This window comes from Cygnus atratus, chromosome 4 (assembly GCF_013377495.2).
Source record: "Cygnus atratus isolate AKBS03 ecotype Queensland, Australia chromosome 4, CAtr_DNAZoo_HiC_assembly, whole genome shotgun sequence".
Classification (NCBI taxonomy): domain Eukaryota; kingdom Metazoa; phylum Chordata; class Aves; order Anseriformes; family Anatidae; genus Cygnus; species Cygnus atratus.
Window position 1 is genome coordinate 44217623 of NC_066365.1, and position 16290 is coordinate 44233912.

The following is a 16290-nucleotide window of genomic DNA, read 5'->3' on the forward strand; positions in this document are numbered from 1 at the left end:
CATCCTGGCTTGTATAAGAAGCAGTGTGGCCAGCAGGGCTAGGGAGGTGATTGTCCCCCTGTACTCGGCTCTGGTGAGGCCGCACCTCAAGTACTGTGTTCAGTTTTGGGCCCCTCGCTACAAGAAGGACATGGAGGTGCTTGAGAGAGTCCAGAGAAGGGCGACGAAGCTGGTGAGGGGTCTGGAGAACAAGTCTTACGAGGAGCAGCTGAGGGAGCTGGGGTTGTTCAGCGTGGAGAAGAGGAGGCTCAGGGGCGACCTTATCGCTCTCTACAGGTACCTTAAAGGAGGCTGTAGCGAGGTGGGGGTTGGTCTATTCTCCCACGTGCCTGGTGACAGGACGAGGGGGAATGGGCTAAAGTTGCGCCAGGGGAGGTTTAGGTTGGATATTAGGAAGAACTTCTTTACCGAAAGGGTTCTTAGGCATTGGAATGGGCTGCCCAGGGAAGTGGTTGAGTCGCCATCCCTGGAGGTCTTTAAAAGATGTTTAGATGTAGAGCTTAGTGATATGGTTTAGTGGAGGACTTGGTAGTGTTAGGTCAGAGGTTGGACTAGATGATCTTGGAGGTCTCTTCCAACCTAGACGATTCTGTGATCCTATCCTATCCTATCCTATCCTATCCTAAGAAGGCTAGATATCACAGCTCAGGATGATTGGTTAGATTGCAAGCAAAATCTCACATTATCTTCATCCTTGAATCCAATCACTAGGTTTTGATCTTTTACTGAATCAATTTCTTGTCCAAATAAACCTTCATCTCATTTCAACTCCCACATTATGTTTCAGTCTCTCTGCCCCACTTTCTTATCCTTCTTCTTGCCTTCCTGAGCATGGCTTTTGCATCCTATAAGATAAGATGTTGTTGCTATTGTACAGTCTTCAGCTTTTTCCTGTCAGTAATATTTTTGTCATCCTTCAAATATCTCCTGTAACCCCATTTCCCATCTTTTCTGTGCGTTTGATTTCTAAACTCTTCTTTACATGTAATGGTCTTACAAATTCCAGTGTGCCATTCTTGTTTGTTTTTTAATAATTGCTAGGAGAAGTTCAGGGCTTAGTTTTCTAGGTCTCCTGGCAAGGAATGCCATCCCTGCAGGAGGGATTAGTGTGTTATCCTCTGCAATGCAAAGTGTTACATTATTATATATAATTTTATGAATTATAGTAAGGATATTTTCAGAAGAAAAAGTTTTCTTCTGAGATGAAATGAATTATATTAATAGTAAAACTAGAAATGTGTTGTGAATGCTGTGAATAACAGTACGCACAGTAGCTTTTGGCTCTGGTTCCCCAAACCTGAAGACTTGCACTTCATGAGCTCTGTGTCATATTTCCAACCTCCTTCCCAGTCATCGCTCTGTCTGTTTCCATTTCAACATGTTTGGGGAAATTAGGATTATGAGATGGCAAGCATTTCTTGTCTTCATCCTCATCCTGCATTCTGTAGTCTAGAATAGAATTTGAAGAAGCTAGTGTCGTATGACAATAACTTTAATCAAGTAAAGCTCAGCCGCTCCAGCTGCCCCAAAATGCATAGGGAACGCAGCCTTACCCTAAGGAGCCGGAAGGTCTGCCATGGTCTTGTCTGTACCACCCTGCACTGAACTGAGAGAGTATTTCTACTCACGTTGGACTTCTCTCCCTTTCTTTAAAAAAAAAAAAAAATCATCTAGGTTTAAAAACAGTTTCTGTATTTTAACTTTGTTATGAGAAAGACAGAAGAATTGCTCTGATTTTCACAGATGCAAGTGTAAAGGTCTGTAAGACACCACAGGGTGGAAGGTATTTTTTTGATTAATAAACCACTTTCCCACCAGGAGCCAGGATGCTGGCTAATTCTGCGTTTTCCCTTACAGCAGCAGCAGCAGCCCCTCTTCCACCTGCCCTGCACGTGGGGAACACCCAGGTGCTTCCTGCTCCAGGGTTGCTCGTGCAAGGGCAAAGGGCCCACACCAGCCACAGACTGTGAGGGAAGCATCAGACCAGGGAGCCATGGGGCTCTTCTTGTGGTTAAAGGATTTGGAGAAGGGAGATGTCATGGAGCAGAAAGCAGGATGTGTGCTGTGAATGCTTGTATAGCATAACCCGGTCAAGAGAGGTTATAGCTTTGACAAAGAGTAAAGCCCTCTGGTTGGCATTTTCATCACCAGGTTGGTTTGTTTCATTAAATTACTTGGCTTCGTTGAGCAGAGCGAGTGAGATGCTTTAGTTTTCTTGGAGGAAGTTTTCATTTTGTGCTTTCCTGTGTTCTGGCATCCTGTATCTCATTTCTTAGCAGTGTGTAAATCCCAAATTAATCCTTTTAATTGGGGAATATTACCCTGAAGAACTGTCACGTGCTCAGGTCCTCTGTAAGTTATTCACAAAACTACCTATCTCTTTGACTAAGTATACTTAACACTGGCAGTTAACGCTGTTACCTAAGGCTAGGTGTAAAGCATCAGCCAGATTATTTCACTATGATAAAAATTGAGAAAGATCTGTACTTTTCTGAAGATTGAAATATGAGCTGGTCTTTTTTGGTTGATTTTTCACTTTTGCTCCACAATACCAAATGTGCAGCCTGTCCTTGCTAGTTGTGATCCAGCCTGGAATCTATAGAAATAAAATACCAGACGAAACACTACTGTTTGTGCTGAACTGAAAGACTAGCAATGACTGAAAATCATGGTCAGCAACCAAAGAGCAGAATATTTCAGGTAAAATCCTTTCTGCATAAATGACCTGGTCAGACACCAAAACAGTTTTAGGAGACCAATTACCTTATATTTTCATCTTTCAATGTAAAAGGGAATGTTATGGCAGTACAGGATTAAAAATGGTCACTTGTGAACTGATAAAACACTGTTCTATTTAATTTTCTGTTCTATTTTATTTTCTGTAGTGAGGGCAGGATTGCTTTATTCCCTGTTAGAATTCCCTTGTGGAATTATAACAAAAGTTAGTGAGGGTGGGGATACCAGACAAGGAGTCTCCAGTGATGTATTTGCAGTAGAAGGGAAGGGAACTAGCTAAAATCATGTTTGAAGCATGAATATTATATTACAGTTAGCTAAAACCAGGCTTGAGTCTGGCCCAATAATGCCAGCAAAATTGGTTGCTCGCAGGGATTGTTCCTAACCCTTAATGATGACAATTAAAATTCAAAGCGTGTGTGTGATGTTGCTATCTCACTGTTCCTAACTTCTGAAGAGACATCTGACTTCCCTGAGGATTTGGGAGTGGCTGGGTCAGAGCATTGTCGCTGTTTTTCTAATTCTGTCTGACAAATTAATAACGCAGGACTTTGATACACAGTAAAGAAAAAGCTGCAAAAGCAGCAAACCTCCCCATAAAGTCAAACTCGTTGCGTTATCTGGTGACCTCTGCGAACCTCAGTTCTGCATTACAAGATACCTGTTGGGTGGCTGAAAGGAAAGTTTCCAGAAAACAAAGCAATTAATCTGAATGTGCTGTTAATTTAATAGTATTCCCAGGGGGAGCCTCAGACAGTGCTACTATTCACAAGCTTACCATAACTTCCTACTGTTTCACAGATGCTTGTGACAGGCTCCACTTTTCATGCTCATTCCTCTGAAGTCCTTTACTTTTGAGTCGCAGCAAACCATCTATTTGCATTTCATGAGTCAAACGAGGTTTACGGACAGCAAAATTCCTGCTGGATGAGAACTGAGAAAGGTAATGTTCTACCAGCAGGAAACTTTTCCAAATAATTGAATTGTTATTAATAAAAGTTTTCTTCTTGATGAATGCAAACATTCAAGCTATAGCATGTTGTGAGGCGCTCTGTATCTGAAAGCACAGATAAGAGACGTGGGAAAGGCAAACAAAAAACCTTTGAGCAGTACCAGGGAGGGGGAGGATCCTAAATAAGAAAGGAACATCCCTTACAACTTTCACAGTTGTTCTGATTCATTCAGTCTATTCAGTCCAATTTTGTTTAGTTTCTGTATGTAAACATCACTACTGTTTATGAGCAGTATTTAATTTTGTTTTAAAACAGCTTAATTTTACGAAGACCATAAGCCTTTCTTCATCCGAAAAGAAAATGATTCAGGCATTGCACCTTGATTTATGCACACTAGATAGGGTCAGTGTTAAGCGCTGCGTTTCAGGACCACTAAACAGCTGTCATTCATCTTGGTCAGTCTTTCTCAAGAATATTACACCACAGTTGCAGGCGTATAAATCACCATTAACTTCTTCAGGCTGCTTTAAACTGCTACAGATCATTGCTTGAAATTCTGCAGACTTTTTACCCCCTGGAGTCCATTGAGACATGGTGGGGGTCTGCAGAGCCGCGCTGCTTCTGGCTTTGTTGAACTGCACGGGTTTTCCTTGATCTACAGGAAAAAGGCATGCAGATAACCCAGGTTCCTGCTACCAGGTGGTCCAAGGACTGTGTGTGCAAGCTGTGAAGTTTGTGCACATGTGAACACGTCCAGCTTTGTGCTCATGTGCATACTTGTGTATTCACGTTGCAGGCATACAAAACAGTTGTTGAGGTATGAAGGTTTGATTGTAAGAGCCAAATACATAAATGTGCCTGCTCTTTCCTCTAAAACCTTGGTCTCAGCTCGAGAGCAGAGCCTGATTACTACAACTTTTAACCAGGTTGCATAGCAGAAGTCAGGAGGCTGTGTCCTCAGGGCAGAGCACTGAAGTTAACAGAAAATGTTTTTTTTTTTTGAAATTTGTTTTTAACCTGGAGTTCAAGCATCACCAGGCTCTGCTTCAGGTCTGTCCAGCCTGCCAAACTTTACCTGTGCTAAGCAGGCTTCATATTCTGGGCGGGCAGAGGGCATTCCCTGCTGCCAGCTTTTCGAAAAGCTGCCAGCATGCTTGCTTTCTTAGTGCTTGCTTTCTGTTTATACGCTGGTGAGGGAAAAGTGCTTTTCCATTTATTTTATTTACTCTTTTATAAGGGCACTTTGAGTTTACTAGAACAGTTTAATTGGCCTCCAAAGCAGCCTGTCCTGCTTACACAAGTGTGCTGTTGTTCCATTGCTGTTTTTCCTTTTGGGATTGGGGGCCTCCAAAGCTAAACAACAGTCTCCTCTTTGCCTGCAGGCTGCAGAAGGGCTTGTTGTACCTTTGCGAGCATTGTGCATGCTGTGCTAGGAGATGGCTGTCGGGTACGTTTCGTCTCCTTGGACTCTTCACCCACCCAGAGCGAGGTGTTTCAGCAGGACGGAGCAGGTCAGTGCTTCTGTAGCAGAGCCGGCATAACACAATGATGTTCACAGCAAGGAGGAAGTCTGGACTTGTCTGAAATTGTATAATTTCAGAAAAGTCTGAAAAAACAGTCCCGGCAATTTAAACACCTTTTCTGTGTAGCAAAAAGAAAGTACCATATAAAAATTGGCTTTCCCAAAGGCTTCCTGGGCCATTCCCTCAGCTCACAGACTTGTGCAAGGTATGAGCTCCTTATTGAGGGAGTGAATTATTTGTAGGAGTTCCCAAACCCAGGTATAACTCTACCTTTTCCTTCCACAGAGGTGAAGGGGCCCAGGCAGCAGAGGTCCATGCTCTTGGCCTGGTTTTGTAAGGAGCAGTGTCTACAAAACCGTGCTGGCTGTGCACGTGGATGTATCTGAGAGTGTATGCTGGGCTTCCACAGTGACTATGAAATGTCGCATTTGCCAGCTTCATCCAAATTTGATAGAAAGTGAGGAGGTCTCGAGGATGTTAGCTTCCTAGAGGTGTGTGGGTAGAAGACAGAAGAAACCGTTAGCTCAAAGAAATCTCATTGTCAACTCAGTGCTTATTATTAGACATCAAACAATCCACACAAGACCTCATCCAGGTGAGACCTGTCCCTAGGAAACTTGATTTCAATGACATGGGCCCACTGCTCATGTCAGAGCCTCTTTCATCTCCATCTCTGGTCCCTCAGCTTGCAGAACTAGTGATATTTTTCTGAGGGAGGGTGCCAAGCTATGAAGAATAAATGCAGGATGTCTGAATGGTCAGATGTTGTAAATACTGTGCACAGTGGATATTCAGATAATTCTTTCTCTCACTATTAGTCTGCATGATCTGAATCTTGCAGAGTTAGGCATGTGATGAACTCCTGCCTGAGGGGTTATACTACAAACCATACAGATACTTTTCTGATACACATATTGTTTCCATAAGTTTGCTGTGTTTCATACTTTTCATTTCGTGTAGGAACAGTTGTCTTTCAGAAGGCTGACAGACAGAAATGTGGGTAAGAGTGACGAGTCTGGATTTCCATTATGGCCATACTAGCATTTCATTGAAAGAATGCTCCATTGGTATTCAGCACTGAATATGTATTACTTGGGGAATGTATACCAAAATAGTGTAACCTCATGTATAAAAATAAGCCTGGTGCTTTCCTCTCTGTAGGGAACTGAGGCTTTATTTACATTTTTGGTAGTTATTTCATCTGTGAAATTGTATATCAATAGAAGAGTAAAGAAAGAATGTGAAATGTCAGCAATATGTGTGCACATGCATGTATGTATACACAAAGACGATGACAGGAAATGTAATTCCATATGCGTCGCAGGTTCAAAAGATGGAGTCCAATCTGTCGGCTTTAGTCAGTAGGAACTTTGTCCAAATGAGAATAGCAAAACATGGTCACTGGTGTGCAGATTCATCCGTGTTTTGGAGATCAACAAATTTTTCAAATAACCATGTATGTAACCTTATTCTGGGAAGAAGCTTTATTGATTTCAGAGGGGATGAGCAGGTAGGACATTTGTAATCCAGATCCAGGTCAATTCAGAGGAAATCTGTAATGCTATCCATAAAGCAGGAGTACCTTATAAACGAGTTGGTGGTCTGGCAGCTAATCTAGACAATAAAACTAAATGTCATTACTGACACCGGGTGTGATGAGAATGATTGCTCTGAAAATGGCAGAGCTGGAGTTAGCACAGCTGGTGTGCTTTGAAGCTGGTCTTCCCTTCATTCGGCAATGGGATTTTTGTGGAGTCACTTCCATGATGTGGTCATCATCTTTGTGATGGTTTCACAGAGAAACCCCTCTACTTTCTCTGCAGAAGTGGTATCATAACTTTCAAAGGTTATGATGGTGATGGGGAAAATGGCTTCTGAGTTGTTTCCTGTCTGTATTTGGCTTTTGCTTGGTTTTAAAATGCTGTTTCCTTTCCCTTTTTCTTTGCTGAGCGAGCATACCCAGATCTAAGGAAGCAACCCTACAGCCCTGAAAGACCTGTCCTCTCACTGATGCCGGGGGTATTGTGGGTAGGAGGTGTCCTTACTTTTCAGGACCTGTCCTAGGGCAACCGGTAGCATTGGCTGCTGGCTGTGCAGGAAGGCACTACATCCTAACCAGTGCAGCTCCTGCCTTGCTCCCAGCAGTAACTCTGCAGACCTCGGCACCACGTGTAGCCCTCAGACCGTAGTGTTGCAAACTGTGTGTGTAGCTTGCTGTACCCCAGGTCTAAGGAGTGCTCCTCAGGTAGTCATCTGGCTCAGTGCTGCTCTGGGGTCTGCTATGGCTTTGCCCTCTCTGCCTTTCCTAGCTAGTTATCCTGGTGCAAATACTCCATATACTCTCTGATGTAGTGCTTTCCTCTCCAAGGAGATACATGTTTGCCACAGGGACCTCCTTTCCCAGTTTTGGATATTCTGGTCATCCCCAGAAACCTGAGCAAAATAGGAGGGGAAAAAGAAGAGCTACATGTGGACCACAGGAAAGTGTAGATTTCAGTGAGAAAGTAGGGGCTTGTGAATTTTTTTGCCTGCATGTTTCTTGTGTTTAGTTTAGGTGCTTTCTGAGCAGTAATCTTAGTAACATTCCTCAGAGTCCTCTGGCACAGCAGATAGAGGTGTTCGCAGACAATAAATACTGGTTCTGTATGGAGGGGTGGGAGGAGAAACTGGGGTTGGAGAATATACTTATATGTACTTCACTAGCTTGTATGAAACCTTTAAAGCAGGTGCTAAGAAAAATAACTGTCTTTAAGCAATCAACTCCATTTGGGATAGTAATACCCCAAATGTATTTCCAGCCACTTAGTCCAGAGATGCTCTCTTCACTCTGAATTTCTTGTTTAGTTGACTCCCTGTGTTCCTCCAGCTGGTGTTGTAAAAATGAGAGGAAAGATTAAATAAATGCATCCAGTCAGTTCCTCCTTGCCTCTTACAGCTTTGGTAGTAAGCTCATCTGCACAGATTTCTTAATGTCTTGAGGCAAACTCTCCCATGGGCTTTCCTTAGGACCACACACAAACATTCAGTTCTCTTCTTGCATTTTTCTCTTAATTGCCCATCTTATAACAAGCAGTCATTGCTCTTATCAAGAGTTGCAAATAACTTCTTTTGAATAGCTCTGATGTGCTTAGCTACAAGGAAATTGTAAATAGCAAGCGTCTCTGTTGTGCCTTTTGCTCTTCACAACATATGAATACGATGAAAAAACAGACAAACTAGTCAGGCTTGTTGGCTACACACACATCTGAGGATATGTGCAAGCCATTCACATAGCCATATGAGTCCTGCTACCCTGCCCAATTTGTGAAGGCTCCTGCAAGAGAGTGCTTCTGAAGGCAAACAAGTTACGTGCATTCCCACATGTTGTATTCTTTAATCACAGACAAATTTCTGCTGTTATATGAGATGTTGGTTTTTAAGCTTTGCATAATTGTATTTAATATCATTTCAATCTTGTACGTTTATAAGTTTTGCTTTCCTGGCCAGTGCAACCTATTGCAATTAACTTTTAATCTTCTGCATTGGTCTTTGTCATCTGTTCACTTGAGACGGGAAGCAGTTAATAGATCTTTGAAATAATGTCCTACTTAGACTCAGCAAAATATGTCTACAGGATCCAGTGTTTAATAAAAGAGGATTAAAATCATAGTAACACCTTTGAAATTGGGAAATGCATAGTTCCTGAGCTGCACTGTCTCCCACTGATGCATCTGGGTGCCATAGCTGGAGAAGGTGCTCAGGGACTGGGACTCCAGCCTTCTGCTCCTGTCCCTGGTTTGCTGTGAGACCAGGAACAAGTCACACTTGCTTGTTTTTTTGTGTAAAGACAGTCATCTAGTGCCGTCTGAGATGCCACTGGGTATCCAAAACATCTGCAGAAATGATGCTGGGTAATAGGAGGCTTATGCCCTTGAGTACTGGCAGCTACCACCAGGTAGGACACCCAGAGACGTCTCAGAGGTTTTAGGTGCCTCTTTTGCAGAAACCGAATTTGGTCTCCCTGTGCCCCATTTTCTCCATAGGTAATGACTGTGGTACTGGCTGCACAGGGATGGTGTAAGGCTTGACACTGGAAAATGCATTTCAAGCAATGAGATTTTTTTTTTTTTTCAGAGTGTAAAAAGCGAGGGACTCTGTCACATAAGTCTGTTTATTACTTTCTTCTGTAAGGGCTTTCATCTAGGTGTCCTTTGCACGTGTGGTCAGGGTGGACCAAAGAAAGACCAAGCCCAGCAGGTCGGTCCCGCCGGCCCTCGCTGGAGGGCTTTGTACTCCCCTTTGAACCTGAGGACCCAAATCGATCCCCTGAAGGGCAGAAATCACCACCGGCAGCTGGGGCTCCAGGGTTTGGGCCGGGGAGGGAGGGCTGGATGGCAGCTTTGGCGTTTCGGGAAAGTCCACGAGATGGAGCTCTTGTTTGAGGGATAAGGCTCTCCGGCAGGCTGCGAAAGTAGGACATGGACCTCGTTTTATCGGATTTTTCACGCACCGGGCTTACACTGAGCAAACCTGGCTTTCCAAGCACTTGCTTTTAACGCGCAATGCTCAGCATGAGAGGTGGGGAAAAAGGTAATGTACTTTTGCAGATAAAAGTGTTTGAAGCTTTCCGTGATGATTTCATTTTCTTGTTGCTGACTTGTTTTGCAGAGCTGTTTTTGCACTCCCTCCCTCCCATCTTTCTATCCCTTAGTATGCTTCCCGTTTGTAATTATAATACTTACACACCTTAGCTATTCAACCCATGTAAAATCTAGGCACTGGAAAACTTGCTTAATGGTTTAGAGAAAAAAAAAAAGTACAGTTGGAGATTGAGGAGGAAAAGTATTCAACCTAAAATGTAAGTTACCTGAAAGAAAGCTAATAAGCCTGACGAGCGTGGCAAAGAAAGTGGAATTAAGTGTGCCTTAGGCTGTGAAGTTTGTTGAAAGACACAGCCTGTGAATTCAGAAGTGCAGCTACAGACCATTGCCACTGTAACTGCATGCACCTCACCTCTCCAGTTTGTGTCTCAAATGCTTTTAAAAACACATTTGTAGAAGCCCATTTGTTACTCCTGTAATCAAACAGCCACACTAATGCATCACAGACCAGTGTAAACACCCCGCCTACGAGGACATTGTGCTTATCTTCAACATGGGTGGTATAAGCAGCAAGGAGATGTGGGCCCTGCCCCTCGTAGCTTAACGTAGCAATGAGCTGCATTCTTTGGGGAAGGCAAAACGCACGGATATCACTAACTGCACCTTCTAACAAGTCAGTTGAATCATCGCAGCCCGCCTTCCTTCTCTGTAAAGCAACACGGCCATCCTAACAGCTCTGAGGATCTTTTAGAGCAATAGATGAATTTGGGTCATTATTGGTTCTGTTTTAATTGCTGCCAACCAACCAAAAATGCAGTTGCGGGAAGCATGGTGGCATCGTGGGATGGTGGCTGTGTGAGGGACCAGGTGTCGCGAAATGGCGGCGGCGCAAGGGAGGAGACGTTGCGAAATGGCGGCCGCATGAGGGAGGAGGTGTCATGTGATGGTGGCTGCATGAGGGAGGAGGTGTCACGCAATGGCAGCTGTGCCGTGCTGTCTCCGTGCTGATGCGAGGCTCCCTCATTTCCTGCTCCCTGCCCTTGGTTGTAGCGGCCTCCCTGCGCCCTTCTCTGCCGCTTCCCTTCGCTCCCTTCCCTGTGCTCCTAAGGTGGGCTGGGAGGCAAGACCTGCGCTGGAGGGCTGCCATGAGGGTGAAGCCCTCTTCTGCAAAGTTAATTGGATGACGTTGGCAGTAGAGTGATGGTTGGACCAGATGATCTTGAAGGTCTCTTCCAACCTTAATGATTCTATGAAAGGTGGCCTACCATCTCATAGCATGGGATTTCAGAGTTTGTCATGGGAAAGAGCGCAGCCAGTCAGTCTTTTATTCTAGGTCATGTAGGATGAACTTCCCTTCAGCCATGCCATTAGGATAACCATTTTGTAGCTTGCCATCCCACACTGTTGTTGCCTGGAGCCCTGCTCGGCTCTGTACAAATGCATGCCAGCCCACAGAGCATTGCTGCTAATTGCTGGGTGCTACTGGGTATGCTTTGATAAGGAAAAAAGGAGCATCCATGAGTTAACATAGCTGGATGTATACTTTAAGTGCAGCGTGGCTGCTTGTTGTGTTTTTATAGTAGCCAGATGTTGTACTGTGCTTAACTTAATCTCTTTTTGCATTGTTAAAGCCCATGGTTGGGGCTTTGAAAATGGATAAAGTTGAAACCTGGAGCTCCCTGGAAGAGGGAGTTTCTGAATTCGTTTCCTTGTTGGTCTGTATCAGTAGTTAAGGAGAATCAAATCTTAGCTCGGACGTGTTTCCAATTCTCCCAGCAACGGTGTGTTTCTGCTTCCCAAGCTCCGGCTGATGACCGACAGTTCCACTTTATCTCTTCCTCTCTCTCAGTGTTTTCTGTGAATTGCATATTCCAATTTCCTAGGAATCACAGGTGTTTCCTGATTAAATACATGCAGTAAGGGCTATTCTATCAAGAGGCAGCCATGCCCATTGCACAGAGCAATATTACATGCAGTAGATGTACAAAAATGTTAAGAATTCTGAACATCTTCAGGCTAAACTCTCAGGAGGTCCTGGATCTTCTGGGAGAGGGTAAAGGGAAAAATGTCATCATGAGGTCAGTTTGTGTGTTTCTGCTGAGTAGAGTTTGTAATTTTTTCTTCTTATTGCTGGCTAACTAGAAGGGAAATCTCAGTCTTGAAATGGGAGCTGAGGATACCAAAGGCTGCCTTGTCTTCACCTTGAGGGAGGAAGGAGAGGAAGAGGAGGAGGTTGATGCCATGGACTTTTCAGTGGCCTGGAGGGAGCTGTGTAGGACATCTCTGATCTGCACTGTATTAAAGCAAATCCTTTGCTGTCAGGTGTCACCAGATAAACCTACAGTCAGTTTGTCAAATCTGTTCTAATTTTCTGCCACCTAAGTTGAAATCTTTTGTGTTTTACAGATGAATGCTTAAGGAGACATCATATTGGTCTTCAAAATTGCAATTACTGTTTTTGCACTGAGGTTTCGCGGTGAGCAGAATGTCCTATTGGTCCACTTGAGTTGTGGGTGAAAGCTGTGTGTATAGCTGAAGTTTAGGACATGAGAAGCATTAAGTGAAAAAAGCTAGCGTTTAGTTTTAAGTACCATTTTTGAACAGCTGATTCTTGTTGCCCGGAGAAGAGTTTGTGGCTCCATGGCGTGAGCGCACAGCACTGTGATTGAAAACAGTGACTTGAATAAACACTTTGCGGTGACGTGTTGAAAACAATTATTTTTTGAAGACAGGAATATAAAAAGAATTTAGGTCTGGGAAGTGTCTGTGGGAACACCTAGTCACATAAGAATTAAAGATTGCGTGTTCTAGATCAAAGTAGCCTATAGTTCATACTGCATCTAATTATTGTCCCATTCTCTTTTATTAAATTCATTTGTTTTAATTAGAGAAATAGATATTTTGCACTAGAGTTTAAGGGGTCTATTGGGCACTTGAGATTAAATCAATGGTTTGTTAACAGTTTTATCTGGGAAATGGATTAGATTGTTTAAATTATGTGAAATGGCATCACTTTTCTCAGTAGAATAAAATTATGATGAAGAAATAGTGCTTGGAGCATGAGAACTCTGCTTGTCATTATTTTTCACATGCAGGTTTGGCATTTTACAGTAAAGCCATTCATCTTTAGTCTGGTTTTCTAACATTAAGTCAAATTTGGGAGAATAAAGCAAGCGCTACAATGAGTTTAACGGCAGGTGTTTTTCAGTAACACTAGGGGAAACTCCAGGGCTTGCCACTTGATTCCATAGCACTGTATTTTTGATTTTTGTTTTGGCTTTGTGGTCTCAGAGCAAAGAGCGTTATTAATCAGTTCATAAAACAGTAGGATTAAAAAGAATGCACTGGAGGTGTAAAACAGTCAACACCAAGAGATTTTAAAATGAGCTTAATAAATAAAACATAATTGGATAAAATAGGCGAGTAATGAGTTAAGAGCAGCCCGCATGTGTAATTTCTTGGGGTCAGTGGCAATGCGTCAGTTGACACCGCAGCTGGGCGAAGCCTGGAGGGCACGTAACAGGGTGTCGTGAGGCTGTATTAATCGTGGTTTGCTGTCGAGGTGTCTTGGCTTACCCTTCTCACACCAGCGCTTTTAAGTGACGCAGAAGATACACTGAGTTAAATCGCAAGCTGCACACCAACTGCTGCATGTGCTTTTGATTTTTCTTTCTCTGGATATAGGGTGAAGGAAATGTCTCTCGTTAGAACAAGAAGCCGTAACGGAGGCGAGAAGGAAGCCAGCGCCACGCTGGCAGGATGCTTGCTGCGCTTTCAGCAGAGGTGAGCTGGGCACTCCCTGGCTTGCAGAACAGGGGCATGCCTTGGGAAGATGGGCACTGGGGCTCCGTCAGGCTCTGGAAGGCACTCTCCTTTCCCTCACAAGTTGCCAGGCTTCAGGCAGCACCCACTGGCTGCCCAACAGGCGGCAGAAAAGCTTTGCCTCCCGCTCGGGTGGCACCTCTGGCTTGGCCTCGGGCAAGCCAAGCCTAGTAAGCAGTGCCAGCATTTTTACCACTGCCAGGAGCATCCCACTGTGCTTGGGACAGACAACTTCATCACTTACCTGTGGGTAGTTGCAGAAAGCTTAGTGCTGGCTCATGCTGCATCTGGGCAGTCATCTGTACTGCTCATGGGAAGGTGGCAACAGCAGCTCCTGTGAGCCAGGTGCTTCCCATGTGTCCCCCAAGGCCCCCATGGCCCTGCCCATTCCTCTCCCAAGAGCACAACCGCTGTGTGCTGCTGCATTGCCTGCACCCATCGCGGCCCCTGAGGCGTAACTGGTCAATAGGTCTGGTGTCTGAGGTCAGCAGGGAGCAGTACCCTTTCCCCAGCAGCAAATGGGAGTCAATGAGTTACCAAGAGCAGATCTTCAGATCTGCATCACAACAAGAGTCACGTAACTGGGTGAAAAAAATGGTACACGCACATGCAGGCACACACACTGTCATCTGCCCTCCATCCTGAATGCACAGCAACACCGGGTGCTAAAGTTTGCAATGAATTATTTATACGATGAATTAGCCCTCTTTCTCTGCTCCTAGAATATCCAATTGCAGATTTCCATTTTGGTTCCAGAAAGCTTTATTATTCAGATTTATTCACAGGATAGCTTATTAAACGTTTCCTCCCCTTTTTCCCTCCGTAATGTATAACATGCATCTTGTTTTCTGGTAGCACCTCTCCGCTCTAGCAGGGGCTCCCAGGGTGGCGAAACAGTGAAGAGCGCAATTGTTATCCAGACAGTTTGCAGTCTTCTTTACGAACCAATTACAGATGTTCCAGATTTTGGATATTTATTTGCTCACTTAAGTCAAAACAGTTTCAGTCCCTGAGTAGATGATCCACAGCTACAAACAAGATTGTGACTGCATGTGAACGAGTGATTTGGCTCTTATCACTATTTCGAAATTCATTTCTGTGCCCATGTCTGCTGGTAAAACTTCCTTCCATGGAAGCCTCTGAGAGAGTGGAAAGGGAAGATGAGTGCCCAAAGTCAAGTCGCTCAGAAGTTCCCTGATCTTCCCCTGCAGTTTCTCAGTTTTGCTGCCTTGGCACAAGGAACTGTGTTTTGCAATCTTTATGTCTTGCCTGGGGTGTTGTAAGCTACCGTGCTGGAGACCTGCTCCTGGCTGCAGAGATTGTGCAAACGGGAACCGTCCCTGCATTCAGGGGGCTGTACTTAAGCTCTGATTTCCTAGGTGCTTTGGTAGTGCCTGGGACAGTGAAGTGGACTTAACAGGAATCACCTACCCGGTAGAATTTCCCGTATTTTGGGATTTCACTGTTTGATTTCCTTTTAAATACAGCTGGATTCGTTAGTACCTCCCAGACATGCATGTAGCTTTCAGCATTTATTTCCCAGCTCTGCCTTCCAGACCTAGTCTCACTGTTTTCATTCTCTGTGGATTCTGAGAAGGGCAAATCTTGTTCTCAGGGTGCTCGAGCTGTTTGGCTGAGTGTAGTTCTGTGCTGAGCTTTAAATCACGACAGCGATCTACACTTCTGATAGAGATGGAGCTGCAAGCCTCCAAAAAACAGTTATCTGTTCGCAGAAGAGTCAGTGTCCGTGTAAATCATATTCAGGGGATGTCATCTCGCTCCCACTGAAATCACAAACAGCAATACCCTCTAAGAACAATAGCACTAAAGCTGTCCTCAGGTTAAAAATAATCTGTTTGCCTGTGTGCAAAGCGCGCGGTCCCGAGAGCTCCTTTGCCGGGCAGCAATATTTTACCTCTAATGACCTCAAACCAGAGCCAGCCATTTTTGCAGGCTCCCCAGAATAATGTTGTGCCACGCAGGGCACCCAAAGGTAGCTGCCTCCCTTCACCCGAGCACTGAGCTCCCTGCAGGCTCCTGCACGCTTCAAAGGCTTGGAGGAAGCTGCCGAGAGTGCCCTTGGTCTTCTTCACTGATTTAGGTGTTCTTTTAATCTTCTCTGATTTAGGTGCAGAGCTTTTTTTGTTTGCTTTTCTTCCTGAGGTGTCGCGAGTGGAGGCAAACATTCCTCTGAAAGGAAGGAGCTGGGATGCTGGGTGCAAGCACCAGGTATTTTGGGGTTCTCCTGTACTACGCATAAATTCATCCTAAACGTCTCTGTCTTTCCTCCTTTCCCCACACTCCCACCCTTGAAGCTATCTGAGAATGATAAATAGAGTGGCAAAATACATAGAAACGGGGACATGAAGAGAGAACGATGACTGATTGGGGGTTCCCGTGGGGCTGCTTGCCTTCATCCCGTGTTTCTTTCGGGAAACCTGTATTTCTGAGCAGTCTCCTGGGCACTTTTCGCTGGCTTGCAGCGAGAGAAGCGGCTACTCGGGGAGCTGACGAAGCGGGAGGTAAGTGGCAGTAACTAATGGCAATTAGCAGCAGCCTGGACAGCTATGTGTCCCTGAGGACGTGAGCTCTTTTGGGGTTTGTGCCTTCGCAGAGCCAAGCTGATTGTTGCCCTAAAGACGAGGACAATTTGCGTTCCTTCCCCAAGGCTTTGCT